Raw genomic sequence first — 23,323 nt, forward strand, 5'->3', positions numbered from 1 at the left:
TTTCTATCTTCCTCTACTTCAATTTAAGACTGAGGAAGAACCTCCCTTCGCTCTGTTACCATAAATGTATGGGATTTTCTAGATAAACATACTTTTTGTGAAGGAAGAGGCAGTGTGACATATTGGTTGAGAGAGTAAGGAGGTCAGAGTTCATACAGTAGTATTGAGCGCTTACTATGTGCAGAGCACTGTACTAAGTGCTTGGAATGTACAATTCGGCAACAGATAGAGACAATCCCTGCCCAGTGACGGGCTCACAGTCTATAGTTCTCTACTATATTCCACTGAGGATTTTTACATGGTCCCAGCAAGTTACTTACCCTTTCAGTTTCTCCATCAGTAAAAAAGGGCAGCAAACTGGGTCCATTCCGTCCCTCCTGAATCAGTACTGTGGATTATGCTGTTTCTGGGACAAGTGCTGAGCTTTTGGAGGCAGGTGTTAGAGAAGTAAGAAGTGGTGTCATAGTTCAGAAAAGTAGAATGGAGCAGAACTAAGCCCATTTTATCTCTCCACACCTGCTCCTTCCTTCTCTTCCTGGCCTTTCTTCCTCTTTTGTAGCGGACCTAGGGACTCATTCCAAACAGGATCAAGAATATGATTCCTTGCCTCTCTGTGTACGTAGCAACATGGCTGCACTCTTGGGTCTCTTAAAAGGTAAACAGCTCCCTGCTGAAGGCCTTGTTCAGGAATCTGCCCCTCTTCTCTCAAGTAAACTGAAGACCCAATGAAAAATGCATGTCACATCTGTTCTCACCACAGATCTGCAGCTGTGTCTATTTTATTAATTGTACTGGTTTCCTTGGCTTGGACACTAACTCCCTGATTCCCCTGTCTGTCTCCTCCACGACATTCACACTGGTACATGAAGTTGCTTCAACTATAACCTAGACACTCACCTTCAAGACACTTAGAATGATTTTCAGTCACATCCAGTGAATGGTATGGAGACGTGAGTGGCCTCTATTGGCTGCCATACAGAAGAAGGTACTCTCAGGTGGTTTCCAACCTCAATCAGATGTCTCTTTGCTCCCAGTCCAAGGTTCTGTTTTTTTAAATGGTATTTGTTATTCACTTACTATGTGTCAAGCACCATTCTAAGTGTTGGGGTGGACACAGGTTAATCAGGCCAGATACAATCCCTATCCCACTTGATGTTCACATTCAAAGTAGAAGGGAGAGCAGGTATTGAATCCCCATTTTGCAATTGAGGAAGCTGAGGCACAGGGAAATTGTCTTGCCCAAGATCACACCACAGGCAAGTGGGGGAGCCAAGATTAGACCCCAGGTCCTCTGGCTCCCAGGCCATGCTCTTTCTGCTAGATCATTCCACTTCCTGGGGTTGCCCCCAGGGTGGGCCCTGCTCTGGCCAGGTATTGACAGGACGGTAGGTGGGTGCTGGTGCACTGAGTCTCTGAGAAAGAGCCCTCTTTAAAAGGGAAAGGGGGAGGGCAATATTAGTCTAGCAGTAGATATGGTTAAAGGGTTGGTTGTCCTTCATAATTTGCAGTTGGTAATTACCGTTATGTCATCTGGAAACTACTAGAAAAAAACAGATTTTTGTCCCCAGAAGTCAGCAGAATACCAAGGACCTGTCCCTGGACAGAGAAGGGGCTTGACAGATCTTATTAAAGACATTTAGGGTTCTGGGAGGAGGAGGAAATAGCCGCAGAAGCATCTGAAGACAATTTTTAAAATTCAATCTCTTCCCCTTGACAGCATCCTTTTAAAGAAATAACCCTTTCCCCAAAAGCACTAAATTGAAAATAAGTGAATCTGCCCAATTTTAAAAAGAAGTCAGCCACTTTGCCTTTCCCACTAAACCTTTTAGAAGAAAACAAGATAAAATGCATGTCCTAGATTGTTTCTGCTCAGAATAGATACCATGTCAAAAGCCTTAGTTCACTGTTCAAAACTAGTGAGTGGGAGGGAGGAAAAAGAAAGAGTTTTGGGAAGGCTAAAGTAGCATTTAACTATAAGTTCTTTGAAGGCAGTATTCGTAACTACTAATTCAACTGGATTCTACCCTTAGAGCGCTTTATATTCACCCCACCCTCAACTTCACAGCACATATACATATCTAACTTATTTATATTAATGTTTCTCTGCACCTGTAGGCTAAGCTCATTATGGGCAGGGAACGTGTCTATCAACTGTTGTCTTGTACTCTCGCAAGCATTTAGTACAATGCTTGACACACAGTAAGCATTCAAATAACATTGACTAATTGATTAAGTGTTCTGCTTACAGTAGGTGTTCAGTAATTTGCTATTGATTTCTAAGAGGAATTTAGGAACTTGCTGGAATGATTTGATTGCGAGTGTGAGCCCCACATGGGATAGGGACTGTTGTCCAACCCGATTTGCTTGTATCCACCCCAGCGCTTAGTACAGTGCCTGATACATAATAAGAGCTTAATAAATACCACAATTATTATTTGATACTCATCTTCTCTTTTGAAGACAGCAGTGGAAAATAATGTGTGGAGAGTAAAAAATAACTTCCAAAAGCTGACAGATTACTTCCCTTCCTGATTATACCCTTTTTACTGAAAGACTATTTCTATGTCTTGGCATTTAACAAAAATGGGAAATGGGGTTATCTTGAGTGAGATTGATGTTTGTTACTGCGGAAAGAAAATGCCTTTACTTCTTCTTCTTCTTCTTCTTCTTCTTACTCCTGATCTGCTTTCGCTGAAATCATTGTAAGGGATCATATGTCAAGGGGTCAAATCCATAAAGCATGTGGTTGAGAGAACCTGGAGGTACAGCATCAATTCCCCTTTCAAAATGGCAAAGCCAAAATCCTGATCTTTTCCACAAAATTTACTCTTATTTCCTTTCCTTGTCATAGTTGGGGATTTCACTCTGCCTGTCTGTAAGAGGCTGAAGGTCTATGAAGGTCTCAATAATGGAATTAACTCAGCTTCTTCTCATTCTCCTTCTGTTAACCCAGGGCTACCTAAGCACTACTCTTGCTACTTCCTCTTCAGTGTATCTAAAATCTGCCCTTTTTCTCTGCCTTTCCAGGTGAAAGTGTTGTCATTCTTAGTCAGCTCTTCTCTCTACTACACCTAGAAAAACTACAGAAATGGCAACTAAAATAAGGACCTGATAGGCAATTATTTATGTTTTAGAGAAGCAGCATAGGAATCAGAGGACCTGAGTTCTAATTCCAGCTCTGCCAGTTTCTGCAGTGTGACCCTGGGCAAGTCACTTCAGTTTTCTATGGCTCTATTTCCTCAACTGTAAAATGGGAATTAAATACCTGTTCTCCCTCCCCATCAGAGTGAGATCCCTGTGTGAGACAAGGACTGTGTCCATCCAACTTGATGATCTTGTACCTACCTATTCCAGCACTTGGTACAGTGCTTGGTACATAGTAAGCCCCTAACAAATACCACCATTTTTATTACTAATGGGGTTTTTTTTGTACTATTGGCATCAGTTTCTTTATGGACTTTTCCACTGTTTACATCACTTCTCCCCTTCTTACACAACAGGAATTTCGAAGGATCCCTGAGGAAAGTCTTGGGAAGAGAAACTTAGGTATTTCAAATATAATGATCCTTTTGATAGTATAGTTAAACACCAGAAGAGATGCAGCATGGTGGAGTGGATAGAACACGGGCCTGGGAGTCAGAAAGTCATGGGTTCTAATCCTAACTTCCATTTGCTGTGTGACCTTAGACAAGTCACTTTACTTCTCTGTACCTCAGTCACCTTATCTGTAAAATGAGAATTGAGACTGTGAGCCCCCTGTGGGACAGGGACTGTGTCCAACCCGATTTGCTTGTATCCACTCCAGCGCTTAGTACAGTGCCTGGCACAAAGTAAGTGCTTAACAAATACCACAGTATTATTGTTGTTGTTATTAGAACAAGCTGCTAAACGGAATTTAGGATCCATATAAGGGTGAACCTGTTGATTGTTAGAGTTGGAAGATACTCTTAAGGCTTAAACTTATGTTTATGCTTGGAGTTGAGGGTTTTCCCCATTTTCCAGGAAGCTAAACTGAAAAGGGGGAGTATTTTTTTATTCCACTGTATTTACCTTGAGCATCTTGCTAAAAATTCATTTACCCTCACTAAAGCCATGACTACATAAGCTTCAACATTTGAGCTAAAAAGTTTCACCCATGGGTTGCCTCCCAAGACAAACTAAAGAATTCAGGGGAAATTTAAGAAGAGAGTTAAAAAGGGGTTTTTATCATTGAGCAGAAACTTTAAAATACTTCAAGAAAATAGATCTCTTGTGATTTCCACCTTCCTCCTCTTTCCAACTATCCACCCCATCAAATGTTTCAGACGGTGCCAACTCCTTTTGCCTCCCACTGTAAGGGTGTGGTGTGGGAACAGATACAGCAGAACGAAATAATAAATAGCTAAAGAAATACTATTGCTACTATGTGGGAATCTCCTGGTATTTCTCTGATGACCAGGCCAAATCGCAGAAATGGAATGGCTGGGAACCAAAAGACTTGGCGTCCTTTCATTCCACTTAAGAATGTGATGGGGAAATGAAGAAAATATACCTTTGATGTCAGTCTCCCCTGCTTCTAGCCTATAAGCCCGGTGTGGGCAGGGATTGTCTCTCTTTACCAATGAGTAGTACTTTCCAAGTTCTTAGTACAGAGCTCTGCACACAGCGTTCAATAAATACAATTGAATGAATTAATAAATATGAGTGAAAGGAGAAGCCCCACGTTTTTTGAGTAGCCATACTGCTGGGTCCTCAGAGGCAGTTGTATCATAATGCATGCTTGCCGAATCTCCTGGTTTTAAAGTGAAGGGATTGGGTACCTGTCCCCTAAAGAAGGTGAATGTAAGTTGCTGAGTTGTTGCCTCCAGCACCATATCCATGGTCTTCGGATGATTAGATCTCTTCTGCAAAGGAAATATATCATCTGGAGTCATCTCATTGTAAGCACTCCAACTTGTACTTTTTTGCCCCACTCGCCTCTCCCTCCCACCTCCTCCCCTCTCTCTTTTTCCCTCTTTCCTTGGCCCTCCCCGAACCTGCATTTCATTCATTGGGGAATTCGCCGGGGCTTTGGCCAGCTCCAATCACGGAGCTCAGCTGCTTCCAGGCTCCGCCTGCCCACCGTGCACCCGAAGCGATAGTCTGGCTTTCACCTTGGCATTCAGAAAGGCACTTTGAGAGCAAAGAGCGAAGAAGATCTCAGCCGGAGGCCCCGGGAAGAAAGGGAAGGGAAGTTCATTCGAGTCCGAGCTGCGGACGGTGCTACATCTCCTCTCTTCTCTACCCTCTCCCAGCCAGACCGGTGCTTTCTGTCAAGGTAAAGGGTCACTGGACGTCTGAGCCCCTGCGCCTTTCCCCTTGTCCCCCACCCCCCCTTCCTTCACCCTGTGCGCTCTCTCGTGGTTCTAGCTTACTGAACCGAAGCCGGAGTCGAGGGAGAGGGACAGTGGCTGAGGAGTTGGGGCTTGGGGACAATTTCACACCATGGACAGCGTCAGCTGGGTTAACTACTTCCAGATTTCTCCTAACAGCTTCACGAGCCTACTCCCGCTCGGTGGTTAGCCTGGGGATAAGGGGGAATGGGGCGGGGAGAAGGAGAGAGAGAGAGAGAGACCTCGACAACCGCCCGTTTCATTGATCTGAGCATGTCAACTCCCAGTTGAATTACAAAGATGCCCCACTTCCTCGAAACAGCTCCCAGGTCTCTGATGAAGATCCCTTTCTCCCTGGGAGAGGAAGGATAGAATGGGGTGGGGTGGAGGAGCAGCGAGGACGCGGGTTGAGCAGATTTTCCTTCCCATTCAGCTAGCAGGGCCATTTCTGCCCCTAAAGCTGTCGCTCCCTTCTCTTCCCTTCCCTTTCCTTCTGCCCCGGGGCAGCAAGCCTTCCCTTTGCCCGTCCCCTCCCCGCCGCCCAGACTTTACAGCTCAGGTGCAGAGAGGCCTACGAGGGACCCAAGTTTAATGGAACCAACCGGCAAGTGAGTGTTGGAGTGTGTGCCCGGCTGGCTCCAGGCCCGTGCTCCTTCTTCCATCCTTCCCCGACGGAAAACCTCATTTCCTCTTCTCCCACCCCCTCCTGGGTCACCCTTGCACTTGGATTTCTACCCTTTATTCACACCACCCCACCTGCAGCCCCACAGCACTTATGTACATATCCGTAATTTATTTATTCCTATTAATATCCACCTCACACCCTAAACTGTAAACTCACTGTGGGCAGAACATGTCTTCCAACTCTAATATATTGTACTCTCCCAAGTGCTTAGTGCAGTGCTCTGCACACAGCAAGCGCTCAATAAATACGATTGGTTGACTGATTGGGCGTCTCAGGACCCGACAGCGGGGTGGAGCCGTAATTCGATTTTCATTTCCCTAAACTTTCCCAGAACAAAAGGGCGCGGGGGGTGAGGCCTCTCTATTTTCTGAGAGCTTCTTATGTGCCCGGGACTGCACTAGATGCTGGAGTTTGTACAAGGTATTCCGGTTGGACCCAGTTCACGTCTCACATTGGGTTCAGAGTCTTAATCCCCATTTTGCAGATGAGGTAACTGAAGTGCAGAGGAAGTGAAGTGACCTGCCCAAGGTCACGCCGCGGACAAGTGGGATTAGAAACGAGGTCCTTCTGACTTCCAGGCCCGGCCTCTAACCACCAGGCCATGCCGCCTCTCTGTCTGCCTCTGCCTCTCTCCCTCCCCAGTCCCCGTGCCTGGGAGGCCCGGGGAGGTTCCGGGAATCCGCACTAGGGAAGCGGAGGCTTCACTCGGCGGGGCCGCCGCCTTTGACCGAGCCCCTTCCCTTCGTTCACCCCATTCGAGAGCCGCCTGCCCCCTCCCCTGCCCCTCTCTTCCTTCCTCTTTCCTCCCTCGGGCCCAGCCGTCCCGGGCCCTCGCCGCCCTTGGCTGAGCCAGTTGGGGCGGAGGGGTAGGGGAGGCCAAGAGGAAGACCATGGCGGCGGCTCCAAGAAGTCAACGCTGGCACGGTAAGGCCTCCTTCCCCACGTCACCCCCGGCCGGGCCGTCAAGGCGGGAAGGAACCCAAGAGGACCCCAGGGCCAGGAGGGCAGTTGCTCCGCATGAAGCGAGGAAGGAGGAGGAGGAGGAGGGCAGCAGCTGCCGGAGGGAAGAGCCAAAGCTGTGTTTGGGCAGTGAGCCTCCCGGCCTCCCGCCGCCACCTCTCCGTCCCCTCATTCCGGATGGCGCGGGTCTCCGGCCTCATGCTTCCAGACCCCTGCCCAATATGTCGGTCTCCCTGAGGCGCCAGAGAGGCCTTCAGGGAAGGCCTTCCCCAGCGATTCCTCCTCTCCTCTCCTAACTGCCCTCAAGCCTAACCGGCCATTGATCATTAGTCCTCATTTGAGGGGAACCCACATCCCACACCCCCGCTTAGCCAGCTGGACCGAGTTATCTCTGCCGAGGGGGTGACGAAAACTGGTAAGGTGGTGAGTCCTGCCGAAGCGGCCCCTGGCCCTTTGGCCTGCCCAGTTGAGGAGTATCACTTGCAGGTAGATTGGAGCGGGAAGGGGGTGAGTACCAGAGTAGTGGGAAGTGAACAACCTCAGGAGGTCAAGTCCAGATAGGGGTAATGAGGTCCTTCATACACTGCAGATTTACCGCTGGTGTTTAAGGGAGGGCAGACTCTTGTGGAAGGCGGGTGTAAAGTCTTCCAGGAACAAGGTGGGAATTATCCTACGTTCACAAAGAGCCCTTTAGTGTTTTCTTGGGGAGTAGGGGGAAGAGGAAGAAACCGGGGAGAGAGATCTCTGTCATAGCTTGTTGTTGGGTGAGAATAAGAAATGTTCCAAGTTGCTGTCCTTGGAAAGAATGGTTTACTTTTAAACTCTGGAGGAGTCTGTGCCAGAACTGATCCATCAATGGTATTTATTGAGCACTTACTGTGTACAGTTGCCTGTACTAAACCCTTGGTAAAGTACAATATAACAGAGTTAGTAGACATGTTCCCTGCCTATAAGAACAAACAGTTTATAATGGAAGACAGACATTAATATAAATAAATTACAGATATATACGTAAGTGCTGTGGGGCTGAGGGTGGAGTGAATATTAAGTGGCTAAAGGGTACAGATGCAAGTCCAGAAAAGCCTATTTGAGGAGAGGTTTGTGAAATGATGGTTAGTGGAGAGGATGGGTGGCTCTTGTGTGCAGAAAGTACACTGTCCCTGCTCTGCCTCAGATTAGTAGTGTCTTTGCCCATCTGAATCACAGTTTCTGCATCAGCCTCCTTCCTTTCTCCTAGAGGAGAGGGCAAGGTGGGAATGGAGTCATGGAGTTTCAAAGTGGTAAGATGTTCTTAGATCTGTGGCCAGAGGATCCGATGTGAAAATCATGGGGGTGTTGCCATGAGAAGTTCTGCAGAATTAGAAATTAATGTCAAATACCCCAGCAAATGGAGAAGGAAGTTTGCCTGTTGAATTAATCAAAACCAAATCAATCAATCCAGTGGTATTTGAGTGCTCACTGTATGCAGAGCACTGTGCTCTGTACTTGAGAGAGTACAATAGAGGTGGTAAACATATTCCCTGCCCACAAGGGGCTTACAGTCTAAAGGGGGAGATAGACATTAAAATAAATTACGGTTGCTGTGGGGCTGAGGGCGGGGTGTAGGTATCAAGTGCTTAAAGGATGCAGATCGAAGTGCATAGGCGAAGCAGAAGAGAGAGGGGAAATGAGGACTTAGTTGGGGAAGGCCTCATGGAGGAGATGTGATTTTATTGAGGGTTCGAAGATGAGGAGAATGGTAGTCTGCTGTATTTTTGTTTTGCTCAGGGATCTCTGTTTTGCCTCTGGCTTGCCTGTCCGTAATTAGGGATGAGAGTTGCTTTGTCCAGACCACGCAGATTAGCCTGGAAGTGAACATCTCCAGGCAACAGATGAGGGGCTGCTGCTGCTGCCGCCACCACCGTAACCAGAGCTTGGCTTACATTTTCCTTGAGGAGATTCTAGTGGGGGAGGTGCGCTTTCCCTCTCGCCAAGGGCCCCAAAGGCATTGATTCTATATCTCCCAAGATGGAATATTCCGTCCCCCTTTACGAAGTCTCTCTTCCCCCCATCCCTCAGCTCAGTTCAACACTGTACTGTGCAGCATGCACAAGGCTGGTCTATATCTGATCTGCTCCCTAGGCTGCACTTTATGAAAAATGCCCAGGGGGCTGGGTGGTTTGGGGGTAATTTTGGAGAGAGGATGTAAGCTTACCAAATCATTAAGCTGGAAAGCTGAAACCCGAGTTAAGCTGAAACCCGAGCTAATGAGGAAGATTGCCGCTTGCAGACTCAAGGCGAAATAAGAAGGGTCTTAACTTCAAAGGAAAGCAGAAAAGCAGTGTCCATGGCATTTTGCTCCCCTTGCTACCTCTTCTGGGATGCCCATGAGTCTTCACAAACTTTCCCTCCACTTGTGGAACTTGGTCTGTATGAAGACTAACGTACACTGGGTTGTACTTGTGCTTGAATTGTACTTCCCAAGTGCTGGTACAGTGCTCTGCACACAGTAAGCATTCAGTAAATAGGATTGAATGAATGAATGAATGAATGGCTTGCAATGGAGCCACCCTGCTTCAGGTCTAAACTGAGACTCCGAAACCGAACCATTTAGCCATGGATGCCACCCACTCTCCATTATGACACTAGGGTAAAATTGTTCCTCTCCATTCTCTGGCTTTCCAATTTTCAACCATGAACTGACGTCAAGGGCTTTTTCAAGGACTTGTTCAAAACCACAACAACTTGTGGACTTTTTGCTTTGTAGCTTTTTCTTTGAGCTGAAATCTTTGCTACGGGGCCCAAGTTCCCGGTTTACCTTTTGACAGTCCGTTCCAGGCTTTGTTGTTGGAACAGCAGCTGGATTTCAGGCCAACCTGGATTTTACTCTCTTGTGTGTTTATGCAGGCATTTCCAGGCAAGAGGGCGATTGTATGACATAGCATGGTTGTAAGTGTGTTTTCACTGAAGCTTTGAATATGCATCAGAGGACGAGTGAAGGTATAGGCAGGCAACATGTGTGTTTGGGTTTCAAGCCCATTTACTGTTAGGTAAAATCAGCCAAAGAGGTAAGGTCATTTCCCTGTAAACCTTTATCCTCCCACACAGCTCGCCTGCTAAGACTCACCTCTGACTCTGTTCACTTTTAAAAAGAAAAGGCTTAACTTTATCCCCATCTGAAACTTTTGGCTAAATAAGGGAAATTGCCTTCTATGTTTCACATAACCACTTTCCTTCTTCTTCCTACCAGTAAGTTATTTTAGTTCTATGCACTCAACTAGACTGAGAGCTCCTCGAAGGCAGGGATTATGTTCATTCATTTATTCATTCAGTCGTATTTATTGAGCGCTTACTTTGTGCAGAGCACTGTACTAAGTGCTTGGCAAGTACAATTCGGCAACAGATTATGTCTACCAACTCTTTTATCCTCTCTCAAGTGCTTAGTTCAGGGCTCCACACACAATAGACAGTCAGCTGTCTCAGCCATCTACTTGGCAATACTGGAAAAGAATCACCACCCTAGTGTAGAGTTTAGGGGGGAGAAACATTTCAATAACAGGATTGAATTGCTGAGTTTGCAGAGTGTGATTAGGGTCTGGTGACTTTACAGCCAGGACATCTAACTGTTCTGCACACTTTAAATACTACGTTGGTCTGGCTGAAAGTTAAGGATGTTTTTGTCTTTTTAGTTTGGGGGTGTGTGAACCTCATAAAAGTTTATTTTAAGAGCTGAGCCAACTCTATTTTTCTAGAAATGGAATTCCCAAGTTGGGAATTTATATAGACTCAAAGTACATCTAACGTTGTAAGTATCTCTTAATATAGCTGCACCTGGCTACTCTGCTCTCTCAACCCCACAGTTGAAAAGAAAATATTGATTTATGACAACCTCTATGAAGAGGTTCATTAGAGGGGGGTTTCGTTATGGAAGCTCCCTTTATAAAGGTTCTAGTTGTACTATACTACATCCTGGTTTGCTGGGACAGAAAACTTTTTTATAAGGGAATTTTGTATAAAGCTACTTTTCTGTGCAAGTGAGGCCACAAAAGTCTGATATTCAGGGTGAACCTCCGAGCAGCCTAGTGGAAAAAGCAAGGGCCTGGGAATCAGAGGACCTAGCTTCTAATTGCCTTCTATGAGGGCCAAGCTCCACCACTTGCCTGCTGTGTGGCTTTGGGCAAGTTACTCAACTCCTCTGTGTTTCCCCATCTGTAAAATGGGGATTCAGTATCTCTTCTCCCTCCTTTTTAGACTGTGAGCCCCATGTGAAAGGGGGACATTGTCCGACCTGATTATCTTGTAACTACACCCTGTTTAAGAGTGTCGCCACCGCAGACATCCCAAAATCGTATCTGACATTTGGCCTTCCTTTTCCTCCCCCAAGTCCTCCACCCTCCCAAAGCTCTAATTCCTACCTTCCACATCCCGTGGGTTCTTGCACATAGATCGCTGGCCTACAGCCACTAAACTTCCCACTGTTTCTTTAAGAAAACAGAAGGGGTTGGGGGGTTGGGTATATTCAGCCAATATCCTTAGCCTTGGAAATCTGACAAAAATCTGATCACTTAGTTCCATCGGGTCCTCTCTGACTGCTTCTGAAACACTAATTACTTTTGTCTTTAAGAACTTGGATGCTCTTCCTCTTCTAACTGCTGAGGGATTTTTATGTGATTTTCTTAGCCCTGGACAATCCTATTAGGGGATTTAATTTCACTAAAGGGCATGGGTCCAAGGTGAAAAAAGGAAGTGATATAGTTTATTCTAGAGATCACGAATAGGTCTCCTCTGACTAACCTAATCCAGTCAATCAGTAATTAAAGGATGGGGCCTTCCTGTGGATATGTCTCCAGAGATTCAGACAAGATTATCAAAAGGTTTATCTAGGAAACTGCTGCCTCTTAGAATAACCATGTGGAGGAAGGCATTGACAGAATTCTGGCTTCAGATCAGTTGTAGGGACTTTCAGAAATATTGGTCTCTCTTCTGAGTTTTAGACTACTAATACCAGGTTATAAGTATGGGGGCTAAAGGGGCAGGCTCTCATGAGAGAGAATTCTGGTTTCCTGAGAGGGGTTGTGTCAGAAAGGAGAGTGGGCTGAGAGTAGGACCTCAGGATTGTGATTGAAAGATCAGTACTTGTTTTGGGATCTAGGCTTGTGGGAGCTTGGGAAAGTCACTTCTTTTCCCATTCTCCTTCAGGTTATCCATCAACAAAATGGGGATAATAATTCTAATAGCTGTCCCACTACTCAGAGGCGACTGGGAACTTAGGCAGATTTGAAGATTGCCATGGTTAGCAGGAGCAGAGCAGATTCACATGCCCTTTTGACAAGTTAGACAACCTGGGGGGTCACTGTCAGTGTAATCCCATTTCCATTTAGCACGGTGCTAGGTGTCTATCTCGGTTCTCCTGGACAAACCTGGCAATACCCAAGCTGGCTTCCTCCCGGAAAAAAGCCAGAAGCCCGGGTCACTGTGGAAGGGAGCACTGGGTGAAAGATTGCCCAGTCTTGATCCAGCAATGTGTGTGTGGACTAGGGCAGCAAGTGGTCATTAGTTGGCTGTGATTCTGTTCCTCTTCTATTCTCAAGTCTCCACTTCAGTTGCAGAACACAATTTTATTGTTGCCAGCAGCACTCTGTTCTTGGCCATTATTTTTGAGCCTTCCCTTCCCTCTCCCCATCAGGCTATGTGGAGAACAATTTGATTGGTCTGTAAAGTGCTTTGAGCTCCTCAGAGATAGGCATAATGTCAGCCTGAGCCAGATTGGGTGTATTATCTTTGCCTAAACTGTAGGTATAGTTATGATGATGATCAGTAGAAAAGTGTTTAATGTGTGTAGAGAGCTGAATTGGAAGAGGATGCGGCTCTAAGTAACTTTTTTTCTATGAGAACTAGTACACAGGGACCACATTGGTCTTACACCTGCCTGCCGCACAAAAGAGATTTATTTGAATTTCAGAATTTGGCACAATTCAGATCATTTCCCCAAATGTTTACTTGTGGGAAGTCAGTGTATTTTCCAGACTCCTCGAAAAAACAGTGAAAGCTTTTCTACTATAATCTGAGGGCGAAGAGACTGCTCTAACTGGAAAGTAGAGTTTTAATGATGTAATAATGAAGCAAAATTTCCAGATCCCTCTCCTTTCATCCCAGCCATGGGTTCATTTCTCTGCCTCTGATCCCAGCTCAGAGAAATAGTGCCATGATGGTGCAGGATCTTAGTCTGGTCTTCCGTCATAGCCCACCTTCCCCTTCCGTCCTCCTCACCCCCACTTTAGGTTTTAGTGCCTGGCACCGAGGCAAGTGACACAGATGGTCTTGGCTAAGAGAAGCTCTCATGGTTCCTTTTAACCCCTCTGCCAAGAGATGGGGAGTAAATATGAGGCGGCAGGGTCAGATTCAGGATCTTGCTACCTTTAGGGCCTCCTTTCATTACTATCTTTGAGAAGGGAATGCCCCTGGGAAGATAGGGGCCCCAAATTACTACTTCTATCAGCATTCTGCTGCCCTGTCCCTTTGAGCCTGCCATGCCAAGCTCCCCTTGCCCCTTTCAGTCCTGCTTCTTCCCCCAGGGAGCTGGGCTGCCAATTCTCTAGGCCATACCACCTCTGCCATCCCATGATGGTCATTGCTTACTGGAGATCTGAGCTGAGTCATTTGTGGCATCCTTAAGCCTGATGGGGTCTGGCTCTCAGTTGAAGATCAACAGAGATTGCCCCAGAACTGCTTGACTTAGTAGACACAGAAAAGATTCCAGAGCTGAGGTCATTGTAAACAAGTGGTCAGAAAAGACAGGGAATTCATGTGAGCGTGACCTATAAATGGGCTGAAAGAGGTGAACAGCTCAGGACCCTGGAGATTTATGTTAAAAGAGATGCCTACTTCATTTCTCATTTGAGAGTGAGAAAGCAACTTATTTTAGAGTTCTCAGCTGACAGAGTTAGTCCATTGGAAGCCTCAGACCTTTTATCTGGTAAACTCCCCTCTCCAGAACTTACTTCTTTTTTGCCCTCCATAACCATTTAGGACATCCAGGAAAACTTATGAGAACAGTGAGTGTGTGTGCCTACTGAGAGAACCTACCAGTGAGCCCATAAAATGGTGGCCACATCAAGGACTGACTCTATGTATGAAGAGAAATTAATCTGTGGAACTTGCAAGAACCATTGAAAGGTGGCCAAACTACCTATTCAGGAACACTGGTCCCAACGTTATGGTAGGAAAAGCCAGGGAACAAAATAAAGAGCCAAGATTTAAAAAAAAAGAAAACTCTCAGGAACTCCAGGGGTAGGTTGAGTGGTTACAGCAGTTGAGAAGTTGAAGATTGGGTTCTAATTCCTTCTTGGATCTCTGGGCCTCTGCTGTAAAATGAGGAGTCTAATACTTCTGCTTAGCATCTCTCTTTCTCTATCTTTCTGTCATTTTTCTCTCTCAGGATTGGATTGTCTTGGGATTGAAACCAGCAACTATTATCTGAGTTCTCATTGTGGGCAGGGAATGTGTCTATTAACTGTGTTATATTATTTTGTACTCTCCCAAGTGCTTAGTACAGTGCTCTGCATGCAGTAAATTCTCAAGAAATGATTGATTGATTTCTCCAAGATATTAAGTCAGTCAGATGGACAGAAATTCCAAAGTAAAGCCCCAGTCATTTTTATCAGCAACCATCCTTTTTCTCCATCTAAGCAGCCTTCTTTCTAGAGTGAACAAGCAGCATATATCCAGGGTTCTTGGAAGGTAGGGCCCATGGCCCTTGGTCTCCAAGAAGACCTCTTTAACATAGGTGGGGCACTGACTTGGCAATATTACTGCAAGTGACATCAAGAAGACTCAAAGCCTCTAGCTTGTTGCTTTGACTACAGTTGGGGAGGCAGCAAAAATATTCTCGAGAGTCACTGTGATCCACACTAATTCATTAAGTGCTTTCAGATCCTGAGGCTGCCAGGAGCCAGGAAAGCATAAAGCCTCGTTACTATGACAGCTGGTAGCCTTGCTGTCTGTCTGTTTATTTATTAAACTTGCAGAGCATCTCTTTTCTGATGAGACCCAGGGACGGTTCAGAGGACTTTTCAACAGGCAGAATTCCCGAAATGATTTGGCCTAGCTGGAGGGGGATAAGAGAAAGGAACAGAATAAATATGGGAGGAAAAGAAAAGAGAGGAAAGAACAGCTATCTCCATCTTACCCACTCACTGTGCCTTGCCCATATCCATTGCTGTTGAACCCTTGCCTATATCCTTCCTCCTGCCTGGAACTCCCTCCCCCTTCACTTCTAACAAACCACTATTCCCATCTTCAAGCCCTTCAAAAATCATATCTTTTACAGGAATCCTTCCCTGACTTATCTCTCATGTCCTCATCCTACTTCCCTCCCTACTGAATCATCTTTGCACTTGAGGTCATGAGTCCATAACCCCTAAGACTTTGGTACATATTTCCCTACTTCTCCCCGTAGCATTTTATATCATTATACTCAGTTGATTCCCCTATCTGTAATTTATTTTAGAGTCTGTCTTCCTTACTAGATTGTATGCTCCTTGAGAACAGGGATTGTGTCTACTAACTCTGCTGTACCTTCCCCAGTGTAGGTACTCAATAGATACTGTTGATTGATTGTTCTAACTCAGTACTAGCTAGGACCCATTTGGGGTAGAAAGGAATAGGGGCTAGGAGGGGAAGGGTCGGAAGCTATGGAGATTGAACAGTGCCCTGCTGTAGCGCAAAGGAGGTAGTTAGTTTTGAATCCGCATCTGGCAACCAGAGTTGAGATTTTCCTCTTTCCTGGGTTCCAGTGGCTCCACTCCTAGTGGACAGAGCATGGACCTGGAAGTCAGAAGGACATAGCCACTTGTCAGCTGTGTGACTTTGGGGAAGTCACTTCACTTCTCTGTGCCTTAGTTACCTCATCTGTAAAATGGAGATTAATGCTGTGAGCCCCATGTGGGAGACATGGTCTATATCCAACCTGATCATCCGTATTTACCCCAGCACTTAGAACTGTGTCTGGCACTTAGTAAGAAATTAACAAATACCATCAAAAATATGGGGCTGGGAATCAGGAGGTCATGGCTTCTAATCCCAGCTCCACCATGTGTCTGCTGTGTGATCTTGGGCAAGTCACTTAATTTATCTATGCCTCAATTATCTCATCTGTAAAATGGGGATTGAGACTGTGAGCCCCATATGGAAAAGGGACTGTGTCCAACCTAATTCACTTATATCCACCCCAGCACTTAGTACAGTGCTTGGCGCATTGTAAATGCTTAACAATGCCACAGTTATACCACGAAGCACTATACTGAGAATTTGGGAGAGTACAGTACAACAGAGCTGATATCATTATCATCATTGGTATTATTAAGCGCTTATTATGTACAGAACAATACAGCAAAGTCAGTAGACATGTTCCCTGCCCTTACAGTCTAGACGGGGATCTTAGTCTAGAGGGGGAGCCAACAAGATCCCAGCTTGCTTGGGGACAGGGATGAAGCTATCCCTGAGGACATTCAAACAATTGCCAAGGTGCCTCTCCATGAACACGGATAATTAAAAATTAACTGAAATATTGTGAGTCATTTCCAAGTCGCTTAACACTCACTGTCGTGGAGGTTGTGGTAAATCTCATTTTATAGCTGAAACTGAACAGTGAGAAATCCAGTCCCCACATGACAGTAATATGTGTCCAGGCCTTGCTTCCTCCCAACATCTCTGATCCTTCCCATCCCCGCCTAGGGGTCTTCGTCACAGAGGCCTTTGTTCTGGGTGCCGAGCCAAGTCCGTTTCATTCATTCATTCACTCAGTCATATTTATTGAGTGCTTGTTGCATGCAGAGCACTGTACTAAGCGCTTGAGAGAGTACAATACAACAATAAACAGACACATTCCCTGCCCTTCCTCCAGTTCCCTTCCCCCATTTTCTAAATGAGAAAGCACTTGGCAGTTGACACTGGTGTGGCATCAGCCACCCAAACTGGGAATAAGAGTGTCTGACCAGTGCTGGTGCAGGGGTGCTTTCCTGGGGTTCTCCAGTTATCATGTGCTGAAAGCGTCGCAATATACGTGTATGAGGGCAGAACAGCCTCCTCCCCAGTGCTGCACGCTGACGGGTAGGGACAGTTTTGGTGTATTGTGGCTATTTAAATGATTCCTGTTTGGAGACAAAATGCAGGTGTAGAACTTTGAAGTCGGCACCACCAAAACCAAAGCACAGAGGGATGAGGTGCTCTGTCCAGGCCTCAGAAATGCTCCGGGACCCAAAAGAGAATACAGTTTAATCCACTGGTAGGACCTAGGGTAACTTAATTGCTTGTTTTTGATCTTTAATCTTTGCTATACCACTGCTTGAGGCTCTTGGCCACCAGCCCATTCTAAATGAGTTTGGGGACTTGTTTGTTAGACTGTCATTTGTTAAAATGATTTCAAAAGAGAGCCTATTTATTTTATTTTGGAAATTTTCACGGTTCATGGGCTAAATGGAAACCTCAACTGATCAACGAACTTTCCCAAGGATTCAGGAGAAGCAGGATTCAGAGAACCAGTTAGGAACATTATAGAAGATAAATCTGGTGGCTCAACCCAGGGGGGCCAGTATGACCTTGGTTAGTCACAATATTTTTTATTGTGTTTTGATTTTTCTCCTTCCTCCAAGGAGGCCTGAGGGCTAAACAGGAATAATTTCATTCTTCCACATGACAGCTCTGTGGGGATGAAACGGGTCAGAATGACTATTACTATTTGATAATCTGGGGAAACTGAAGTTTGGAGAGAGAAAGTTTTAAAACTTTAACCAGAAAGAGGATTTGGAGATACCTGTCCATAACCCTTAGGCTTCATTGCCAAAGCCCAAAACAGCATGAGATCGATCAGATGATAAACTCCTTCTGGGCAGGGATCAGGCATTTCACTTCTGTCATACTTTCTCAAGTGCTTAGTACAGTGGTCTGCACTAAATAGGCATTCAATAAATACCTTTGGAGTGTTTGTGTAAAAAGGATTCCTGCTTGGCTCAAAGAGTCGGTCTGATTGGTAGCTGATGTTTAGAGATGCTCACAAACCCTGACCTGCTTTCCTGGCCTCCGGGAGGTCATTTGGAGGGAAATGAGCAACAGAGTAAGGAATGGAAAAGCCTTAAGAGGCTCTGGTAATCAGGTCAAGGGGCTGATGTCAGGTGTGGTTCGTGTGACAATTTTAGTGGTGGGACCAGATCAACCCATCATCAATATGTATTGAGTAGTGCTTGCAGAACGTTATGCAGAGTGCTCAGGAGAATGCAATAGAAATAAAACATATCACCCCCTGCTCTCAAGGAGCTTAAACTTCACTATATCTCAAAGATCCAACTGTGGTTGGTAGTAGCGGCTTAGAAGTTTAGTGCTTACAGTGGGTGAAGCATTAAGTGCTGAAGAGAAACACAAGGTTATTGATTGAGTTCTTAACCCATAGGGGACTCACAGTCTAAAAGGAAGGAAGGTGGGAGGACAATGAGGTAGAAAAAGAATAATATGGTAAATTCAGCAAAATCAATAACACTTCAACAACTACATGTATTCAGTTAGCACTGAGCATTTGGCTTCACCAAAGACTTGTGGCCACAATGATAGAGTCTATAACCCCTCCAGATATTCTCACCTTCTACAGACCCGTTAATGTTTCATTCACCACTCGTGTAATTCAATCCTCCCCCTCCACTGCCAATTCCTCCTGAAAAAATCCATGCACTTTTAATTCACGCTGTGTCTAGAGGGTGTAGTACATACTTAGAGCTGTCATATCAGATCTCTGCACATGGCTGCTTCCTAGCCAGCTCAGAACTTTCCTCTTTGTTTCTAGAATATTCCCCACAGACCATCCATCACTTATTAATATTCTTTTCTCTTAGTTTCTTCTCCTTTCCTTTCCCAACTTGCCTTCTAAAAACACTTGTTATAGATATAACAGTGCATGGAGAAGTGGCCCATAGTGGCATATGAGTGAAAAGTTGGTGATGTTAGAAGCTGGAGAAGGAAAATAAGCCCAAGATACATAATTAGAAGGAAAAATGGTTCAGCCTTAACCATTTGTCAAGAAAGGCAACTTCCATACAGTTCCTTCAAGCATTCTTTAATGTTATTAAGGGACATAGGAGACAGGGTTAAGTAAGACCATTGGTTTTAGTATGGTATTATATTCTCAGGGATTATGTTTAAGTTCCTCCTGTGTAACTCACCCAGCACTTAATACAATGCTCTGCACACAGTAATAACTTAAATATATTACTACTAAACTCTCTCTTTGTTGTTTCCCTCCACCTTAATTAATAATGGTACTCATTAAGAGCCAAGCAGTAGAATGGATGCTAGATTATCAGTTTAGACTTAATCCTGTCTACACAGGATTCACCACTTAAGTGGGAGTGCTCTTATATTATTCCCATTTTATTCATTCAGTCATATTTCTTGAGCACTTACTGTGTCCAGAACCCTGTACTAAATGTTTGGGAAAGTACAATCCAGCAATAAAGAGACACATTCCCTGCCCACTGCAAGCTTACAGTTCTAGGAGGGAGACAGACATCAATACAAATGTACATAATAATAATAATAATGTTGGTATTTGTTAAGCGCTTACTATGTGCAGAGCACTGTTCTAAGCGCTGGGGTAGACACAGGGGAATCAGGTTGTCCCACGTGGGGCTCACAGTCTTCTTCCTCATTTTACAGATGAGGTAACTGAGGCACAGAGAAGTTAAGTGACTTGCCCACAGTCACACAGCTGACAGGTGGCAGAGCTGGGATTCGAACTCATGAGCTCTGACTCTAAAGCCCAGGCTCTTTCCACTGAGCCACACTGCTTCTCTATGTATATGTACAATACATATGTACATAAGTGCCGTGGGGTTGGCAGGGGGAAAGAACAAAGGTAGTAAATCAGGGCGATGCTGAAGAGAGTGGGAGAAGAGGAAAGAGGCAAGGGTGTAAAACATTCTACTAGAAGTGGACATAACAATGACATAAGAATTTGTACATTAGACATCATGGTATCTTCAGTCCATTTACCCCCAACCTATTATTTCCCAGTGGTCACTATAACCTGATTTTCCCAACCCATTATTTCCCAATGGTCACTTTAATCTGATTTTACCATTATATAAGGTTTTCAGGAATACACCCCCGCATTACTGGTCCACACCCAAATGCCAAGCTGGGTCATCATTATTCTTTCTCTGTGTAGAGGATTGGTCTCCAAATTAATTTAGAAGTTCATCAAAATTGCAAGATATTTGCAAAAGGAGACACATGCTTCCTTAAAAAGCAAAAATCCAGTCAAGCCCTTAGCACTGATGATATACAGTCTGGAAATCCTGGTGCTGGAGCCCTTGTAGGGAAGATTGTGTTTCAGCTAAATGAAAGGCAGAAATGTTCCCTAAAGCATTATCTTTTTTTTTTCTGGAAATGAAAGGCCAAGTGCATTACCCTGAAATGTATTTTACTGTTTTTCTGCTCCCATTGACTTTGCTGTACTGTTCTCAGTCAATCAAACAATCCATGGTATCTGTTGATGTAGATCAATTTTAATTTATTTTAATATTTTAATTTAGATTAAGGTTACAGCAGCCATATGCCATATTGAGTGAGATAGCCTTAGTCCTTTTATCCTGCAATTGTATAGGTTTCCCCTAAAAAGATACATAGAAGACTGGTCGTGGCACATATTTGACCTCTTCAAGGCTTTCTGTTTTGTCCACTCCTGTGTCCCTTGAACGTGGAAGCAGTCAGTGGGTGTGACAGCCGTCATGGCAGGGAGCAATTCAAGAGAAAATTGCACTGGCAGGCAGAAGTCAGGACCACATTTCTCCAATGTCAGAAGCAAAGGTGTGGGGGTATTTTCTGCAATGGATGCATCATTTTATAATTTAAAATGTAGGAAATACTTTGCATATATGTTTTCTTGGGTTTTGGTGCCCACCTCAAATATTTCAGGTTTTTCTTTCTCTGAACTAATAGCTAAGCAAAAAAATCTAGCCGCACAAACTAAAGCACATTCAGTAATTACCCCATCTGCTCTGAAGAGCCCACAGGCCCAATTCCAGCTCTGTGATAGGCAAGGTCACTGTAATTGCTGTATAGTGCTCTATATGGCTGGATCCTTTTCTGTGTAAAGGGGATAAAGAGACTTAGGCTTCACCCTCTTTCAAAACTTTGATAGCTCTGCTGAAGAATAACAATAGATACCATGTGAAATTCTCCCATTGCTTGTTAATTTCAGTGGGAAATGTACTCCCTCAAGTGAGCAAAGAAGCAAAAACTCCACACTATTGGCTTCAAAGCTCTCCATCACTTTCCCCCATCTTACCTCACCTCCCTTCTCTCCTTCTACATCACAGGCCGCACACTCCACTCCTCTGTTGCTTACCCTCTCTCTGTGCCTCATTTTCACCTGTCCTGCTGTAGACCCCTGGCCCACATCCTACCACTAGCCTGGAATGCCCTCCCTCCTCGAATCCGCCAATCGCTCTTCCTCCCCTTCATAGCCCTACTGAAGGCTCACTCCTCGGAGACGCCCTCCCAAACTAAGCCTCCCTTTTCCTCAACTCCCCCCCGCTGCATCTCCCCAACTCGCTCCCTTTGCTCTACCTCCCTCCCCCCATCCCACTTGTGAATGTATGCACATATCTATAATTCTGTTTATATTGATGCCTGTTTACTTGTTTTGATGTGTATATATCTATAACTCTATTTGTATTGATGCCTGTTTACTTGTTTTGATGTCTGTCTCTCCCCTTCTAGACTGTAAATCTGGTGTGATCAGGGATTATCTCTTTTTATTGCTGAATTGTACTTTCCAAGTGCTTAGTACAGTGCTCTGCCCCCAATAAGCACTTAATAAATACAATTGAATGAATAAATGAAGACTGGGGGAGGATATGAAACTGGAGAGAGGAATGCAGTAGCTTACAAAGACCTGAATTCATATCAGTATCAGATCATGTATGCAAAGAGTTGGTGGTGTGTTATCCGACTTCCCAGGAGCTGTTCCTCAGTGATGTTCTGGAAAGATAGAGACCCCACTTGTTTTTTTTTAAATGCAAATCATTAACACTCTGAAGCAGAGAACGCAAATGCTTACTAGGGTAAGTCAGTTTGAATAAGCTGAAACAATTTGTGTGGTGACTAAACTGCAGTGCAGTTTACTCTTTAAGTTTGTGGCCCACAACTGAACATTGAAAATCTGAATGGGGCCTTTTTATTGTGAGTCATGCTGCAAAAACTACCAACTTTTGTATCCTGGAATAACTGGATAACTACACTCAGAGACTCAAGAGACTCATGGCCAAAAGGAAAGGATGAGTTCTTCCTGTTTCAGCTGCCAGTTCCAGTTACCTTGATTGGTGGAGCCTCTCTCCCAGGGCCATTCCTTTGTAACTGTCAGAAAAGTGACCCCATGAGTGAATGCTGAGACAACATCACCCCCTTCTAAGTGCAGTAAGCACTGATGGGCCTAGTCCAGGTCCCCACTGTGGGTAGATATAATCTATTTTGAAAAGACAGTGGCTGAAGCTGATTTTCCAATTAGGCCTGTTAGATGACTCTGGTAGAGGCAGCAGAGGGTTTAATTTAACAGACAGACGTCTCATTGAATTAGCGAATGCATCAGAGAGTGAGAGGGGGGCTTTCAGTGGGTGAGCTGGGTTGGGGGGGGGGGTGTCCATCAGCACGAGAATGAAGGAGCTTGGGGTGACGTGGTCTGGAGGGTTGTATCTAATTTTCTACCATTTAGCACTCAGTAATTAGGGAGGATGTGTGAGCTGGAAAAAGTGCAGCTGGGAGCTGGCAGACTGACCTTGTGCTGCTTGCCAAGGAGCAATTTGTTTCTTCTAGCTCATGTGCCTGCACAGAATCTGAGAATCCTCATCTTCTACCACCTTTTTCTGTCTTCTGTGAACCCAAAATGAGTCCAGATTACCTTGTTGCCCCATCATTTTCCCCAGCTGCCTTGTCCAGGTTGCAGTCCTTCCTATACCTCTTCCCTCGATTGCTTGAGCCATCAGGCCAGTAGGTTCCAGAGGTCTCATCTCTAGCGGGATCTAGGGCGATGTACATCTTGAAGGGGATTTGGAAATAACACTAATTTGACTGGTAAATTGAGGAACCCACTGTTCTCTGTTGACTCCTGACTCCCTATTTAGGGGCAGATGTCAGTGCATCAAGGTGAGCAGCGCCAGCATCTCCTTTCAAGTCCCTCTGTCCCTCCCTTGATGTGTTTAGCTGCTGTCTCATCTGGGGTATTGAATAGCCGTCATTGTTGCAATTATTTCTAAAAAGGACATCAAGAATAATAATAATACTATTTTATGGTATTTGTTAA

General features: G+C 45.0%; 1 protein-coding gene across 3 annotated transcripts in view; it reads left to right on the forward strand.

The window, feature by feature from the left end:
- The window catches only part of FAM163A (family with sequence similarity 163 member A), a 39,753-nt gene that overhangs the window by 4,677 nt on the left and 11,753 nt on the right, over positions 1-23,323 (forward strand). The window contains exon 1 of one of the 3 annotated variants that reach the window (XM_039914295.1): positions 5,161-5,296. The exons of the other annotated variants lie outside the window; for them this stretch is intronic. The gene's annotated coding sequence lies outside the window, so the exon portion shown is untranslated. Of the gene's footprint in view, positions 1-5,160; positions 5,297-23,323 lie in introns of those variants that run through there. 3 annotated transcript variants of the gene reach the window in all.

Source organism: Ornithorhynchus anatinus, chromosome 16, assembly GCF_004115215.2.
Source record: "Ornithorhynchus anatinus isolate Pmale09 chromosome 16, mOrnAna1.pri.v4, whole genome shotgun sequence".
Taxonomy (NCBI): Eukaryota; Metazoa; Chordata; class Mammalia; order Monotremata; family Ornithorhynchidae; genus Ornithorhynchus; species Ornithorhynchus anatinus.